At 39.4% G+C, this 5,883-nt stretch overlaps 2 non-coding genes across 2 annotated transcripts; one reads left to right on the forward strand and one right to left on the reverse strand.

The window, feature by feature from the left end:
- The first annotated feature begins 601 nt into the window (after nucleotides 1-601).
- LOC141716535 (small nucleolar RNA R71) lies at nucleotides 602-708 on the forward strand. Its single transcript, XR_012573241.1, has one exon. It is a non-coding gene; the product is annotated as a small nucleolar RNA R71 (small nucleolar RNA).
- Nucleotides 709-4,193: 3,485 nt separating this feature from the next.
- On the reverse strand, nucleotides 4,194-4,300 carry LOC141716095 (small nucleolar RNA R71). Its single transcript, XR_012572824.1, has one exon. It is a non-coding gene; the product is annotated as a small nucleolar RNA R71 (small nucleolar RNA).
- Between the last annotated feature and the right edge of the window lie 1,583 nt (nucleotides 4,301-5,883).

Raw genomic sequence — 5,883 nt, forward strand, 5'->3', positions numbered from 1 at the left:
TTAACTCCTCGAAATCAGCACTAGAAGGTGGAGCAACACCTCCTTGTTGAGAATATGTTTACCTTTGAGCAAATTGTTGAGGTTGCTGGAATCCAGGTGGATTAAACTGTTTACTTGCACTTGATGATATGGTTACTAAACAGCATTTTGATTATTGCTCCAACTGAAATTGGGATGATTTCTGTTATTGGGATGATAAGTAGCGGGCACAGGCTGCTGCGGTCTCTGAAAATTGTTCTCATACTGAACATATTCATTAACAAGAGAACACTGATCTGTAGCATGAGAGCCTGCACAAATCTCACAGACACTAGCTATTTGATTTACTCCATAGTTTGCTAAAGAATCGACCTTCATAGACAGCGCCTGGAGCTGCGCTGCAATAGCTGTAGCTGCATCAACTTCCAGAATATCTGCTACCTTCTCAGGCATCATCCTTTGAGTTGGGTTTTAATACTCGTTCGCAGCCATAGTTTCAATGAGATTATAGGCCTCAGTATAGCTTTTGGCCCACAAGGCGCCTCTAGAAGTTGCATCGAGCATGGGCCGAGATTGGGCCCTCAAACCATTATAGAAACCAATGATCACCATCCAGTCAGGCATACCATGATGTGGACACTTTCTCAACATCTCCTTGTAGCGCTCCCAAGCCTCACACATAGATTCTCCTTATTGCTGTGCAAACTGAGTAAGAGCATTCCTCATAGCTGCAATTTTGGCCATTGGATAGAACTTCACCAGAAACTTTTGCGCAAGATCTTCCCAAGTAGTGATGGATCCAACTGGCAAAGAATGTAACCAGTCCTTAGCTTTATTCCTCAGAGAGAATGGGAAAAGCCTCAGCTTGATAGCCTCATCAGTGACACCGTTATATTTGAAAGTACTACAGATCTCGACAAAATTCCTGATATGCATGTTGGGATCTTCAGCAGTCGCAGCACCTCCGAAAGAAACAGAATTATGCACCATCTGAATAGTGCCCGGCTTAATTTCAAAAGTATTGGCCTGAATAGCCGGATGAATGATGCTTGACTTAATGTCATCAATTTTAGGCCGAGAAAAGTCCATAAGAGCTGAATCAGCTTGAACTACACAATCACCCATTATTTCAGGTTCTTTCTCTTCACTCTCTTTATCCGAATCTTCAAAAACTATCTTCTCCGGAAAGTCAAGAGCTGTGTCTGTCTCCTCAGCTTTATCCAGATTTCTCTTGCGAGTGCGAGAATATGTTTGCATAAACGCTCGCTAGAGTACCTGAAACACAACTGGAAGCAGTAAGTAACAAGTCTTAATCAATGAATCCTAATGACCACTGATGGCAAGTACATAAACTAAAAAAATTAACACCTAGTCCCCGGCAGCGGTGCCAAAAACTTTTTAGGCACAAAGCATGCGCTAAATAAATCATGCAAGTATACGCGTTCGCAAGTAATATAGAATGAATTCTAGTTAGTTCCCACAGATTCTCTAATTAATTATATTTAATTAACACTTACTCACCAATGTATGATTATTCTTCAATGTCAAGACAACAACAATTAAGGTTGGTTAACTAATAATTACTATGAGAATTAAACACTTGAATTAACAATATTAAACACACATGAGATCCTAACTTCATTACTACTTCATTCAATAGTTATTGTTATTACCCTTATCTGTAATGGTGATGATATTAATCGAACAACATGAAACTGATAAACGCCAACTTTCGTTGTATGAATACCATTCTACCAAGCATCAACAATTAAGATAGAAGTTGAATATGCATCAATTATGTTGAGACCCTATATGTCTACAGAATTTGACAACATAACAATTTAAGCGCAAGTTATTCATGATGATTACACAGGGCAAGTAAAACGGTTAGAGTTACCCACTAATCATGCATACATTACATGAACCTATGCTAGCATGGCAAGTTCTAAATCTCAAGATTCACTATCGCTTCACAAGAGATTACCAGGCTATCTTACATGTTCGCGACCTACATAAGACGAATAAGCACAACCTATGCTAGATATCATACAATCACCACATACCAAGGTATTAAACAATTAACTAAAGAAATCCATAGTAAATCCGCTAGAATCCCATGATCATGATTAGCCCGTAATAGAACTCATCGTCACCATGATTTCATATGAAAGCATGATAATAACACAACGATATAAAAAAATACTTAATAAATAATGAAGTATGTCACAAGAGTATTAAGTTTCAAAGCATAAAGAAAACTAGCATCCACTGCTACAACAAATTAAAAAAATCACAAAATTAACATATGCTTCCTCTTCTTCTTTATTGCGTGCTAAAACGGTCTTATCAATCTTCTTGCCTTCGCTCTTGATTATCTCCTCTGTGAAGAAAACGTCTTCCCAAAAGGTTTATATAATATCCCAAGAGAACCAGTGCTAATAGAAGCCAAATTGGACTCGAATTAATAAAATCTAGAATCTGAATTTTCGCCCACAGGTGGCCGCCTGCATCCTCCACGCGGGGCCTGCTAGCAGGCGGTCGCCTACTACTAGCACGTGGGCGCCTGCAACCCTTCTGGAAAATTCCTTGAATTGCTTCTGTTTTTTCTGATTTCTTCGCTCATCACCCCTAGACTAATTCCAAGCACTTACTTAAGCTTTATTCGATAAAAACCACCTATCAAAGCAAGTTATACCCTAAAATGCAAAAACACTAGAAAATACGTCAAATACACAAAATACTCGAGTTCAAGACACCAATTCAAGCCGTTATGAGACGCTTTAAGTGGTATAAAATGCCACTTATCACCGTATCAACAAGTTTCTACTTGGGGAAAGGGGGGATGAGCTTTACGTTTCATAGTCATGGATTTCATCTGAACTAGGAGTGGCGTAAGTGGTTGAGTGGCGCCGGCCCAGCCTTATTATATTGGCCCAAATGGCCCGAAAGTTCCGCTAAGATGGTCCATTCCTTAGGAGTCCAGTGTTCGGTTGACATGTAAATCCGACTGTTCTCCTCTACATGTAGAAAATGGCGGGGTTGCACTACTGTGACTGATCATCGTGAGTGGTCTTCCTGGCGCGGCAAACTCCCGTAATGAGTTCATCATCCAGTTGGATATTTCTGCAACACTACCCAGAGCACTTCGATAGAAAGGCTACGGTTGGGCGATTGTTGAGTGTTGGCAGGGTCGAGTTTTCAAAATGATGTTTTCATCAAATGAAGTATCTCATAACTTCATTTCATTTTGATGATATTTCAGAGATTGACTCTATACAAGTTTTGTCTTGTAACTTCATCTGTGGGATGAACTATTTATACCTTGAACGCTGGTAGTTCAAGTAGTATTCAAAAAAGATATAAGTATATTGGAGTATCTTTTAACTTCATCTTTTCAACTTATATCTAGTAAATGATTATCTTATGCATGACAAAGATTTTTAGAAAAACGTTGAGACAAGGTTAAATATATGAGATCACCTTGAAACGATATCTTTATACAGTTATAAATTGGAACTATGTGTATATTATACATTTCAGAGGATTTCAAAGATTTTGAGAAGTATATATGTATATATATACTGAATATTTTGCGACTTCGTTGCATTAAGATATCAAACTTGGTTCATTTCTGCTTGACCAAGACTTTCATGAGTACTATGAAGATGCTCATATATTGTTATTATTATACATATTATTTCGGTAGGCTTGTTGCTCACCCTTGCTTTCTTCTTTCATCACACAACAACAGATAGACAAGATGAACAGGACCAAGCTCCAATTCACGAGCGAATAGGAAATGTTCCTCAGTTTCCTGTAGGCGTTGATGCCGCTGTAGCCGAGGTAGGAACTACTAATAGGCTAGGCTTTCAACTGTTTATGTACCAGACTTATGTATATTATGAATTGTAATAATGGCAAAGACTATGTAAATTTATTCAGAAACCCTTTTGAGGTGTAATGACTTATAATTTTGGAATAAAATGACTTATGTTATTTTTGATATTAATCTCTGATACTATAACTTGTGGTGGGTGTGTATATTGTGCGGTCATAGTATGCAGTAGTTGGTTGTTTATTAAGATTAAGTGTTATTAAGGGAAATGGAACTCGTGACAACTCGGATCCCCGACCCCGGATTTGGGGGTGTTACAACTTGGGAGGATCTTGCTCAAAAATTTCTTACTAAATTCTTCCCTATGGCGAAGACAGCTGCAATCAGAAACTATATTACTCAATTTGTGTAGCAACTTGGAGAATCTTTATGTGAAGCTTGGGAGCGCTACAAGGAGATGCTTATGAAGTGTTCTCATCATGGAATGCCTGATTGGATGATCATCAATTGCTTCTATAATGGTTTGGGAGCACAGTCAAGACCTATGCTCGACGCAGCATCAGGTGGAGCATTATGGGCAAAAACCTACGAGGAAGCTTATAATCTAATTGAACTGATGGCTACTAATGAATATCCGTATCCAACCCAGAGATTGCCACATGGCAAGGTAGCAGGAGTTCTTGAAGTGGATACAGCTACGGCTATCACTGCTCAACTAAGGGCGTTGTCTATGAAGATCGTTTCTCTAGCTAACTATGGTGTTAATCAGATAACCAGAGTTTTTGAGCTGTGTGCAGGTTCACATGCGATGGAGCAATGCGCTATATCTAGTGAATCAGTTCAGTTTATGAGCAACTTTTAGAGATCGCAGCAACCAGTTCCAGACACTTATCATCCTGACAACTGGAATCATCCTAACTTCAGCTGGAGCAACAATCAGAATGCGATGCAACAGCCGTTCCAGCAGTTTGGAAACAAGCAATTCAATCCTCCTGGTTTTCAACAACCGCAACATGCACCAAGAAAATAACTCCAACTTTTACAATAAACTCATGGAGGTACAGGTCTATCTTCGAATGAAAAATCTGAATTGGAGGAGTTGCGGCTTATGTGCAAAAACCAGGCTCTTATATGCCAAAGCCATGCTATTTCTATCAAGACTCTGGAGAACCAAATAGGGCAAATTGCTAATGCCTTATTGAATCAACCATCAGGAATGCTTCCTAGTGATACATAAGCCAATCCAGGCAAGAGGGAAGTTGAAGAACAGGTGAACGCCATTACCTTGAGGTCTGGAAAGGTCGCAAGCCCCCAAATTCAGCAAGACGAAGAGCCTGAGAAATCTCAATTTTCAAATGCAGTTATGGCTGAAGAAGACGTGTATAAGAAGAAGTGGAACCAAGGAAGAAAACTTTGGAACACACTCCTTCTGGGGGTAATATAGGGGATAAAAGATCTATCCTCCACCTCCTTTTCCTAAGAGGCTGCAGAAGCAAAAGTTGGATAAGAAATTTGTGAAGTTTCTGGAGGTGTTCAAGAAACTTCGTATCAATATACCTTTCGCTGAAGCTCTTGAACATATGCCTAGCTATGCGAAGTTTATGAAAGGTATTCTCTCTCGGAAATTGAAGCTTGGTGACTTAGAGACCGTTGCTCTTACTGAGGAATGCAGTGTTGTGCTATAACAGAAATTGCCTCCAAAGCTTAAAGATCCTAGAAGTTTCAATATTCCTTGCACTATTGGCAACTTGTCTTTCGACCAATGTTTATGTGATTTGGGAGCTAGCATCAATCTGATGCCCTTATCCATCTTCAAGAAACTTGCTCTACCTGATCCGAAAACTGTGAACATGTCTTTGCAGTTTGTTGATCATTCCATCACTTATCCGCGAGGAGTAGTGGAGGATATCTTGGTTAAGGTGGATAAGCTCATCTTCCCTGCTGATTTTGTCATTCTGGATTTCGAGGAAGATAAGAAGATTCCCAACATCTTGGGAAGACCATTCTTGGCTACATGCCGAACTATAATTGATGTGCAAAAAGGAGAGTTTATGATGAAGGTTCATGAT

This window comes from Apium graveolens, chromosome 3 (genome assembly GCF_009905375.1).
Source record: "Apium graveolens cultivar Ventura chromosome 3, ASM990537v1, whole genome shotgun sequence".
Lineage (NCBI taxonomy): Eukaryota > Viridiplantae > Streptophyta > Magnoliopsida > Apiales > Apiaceae > Apium > Apium graveolens.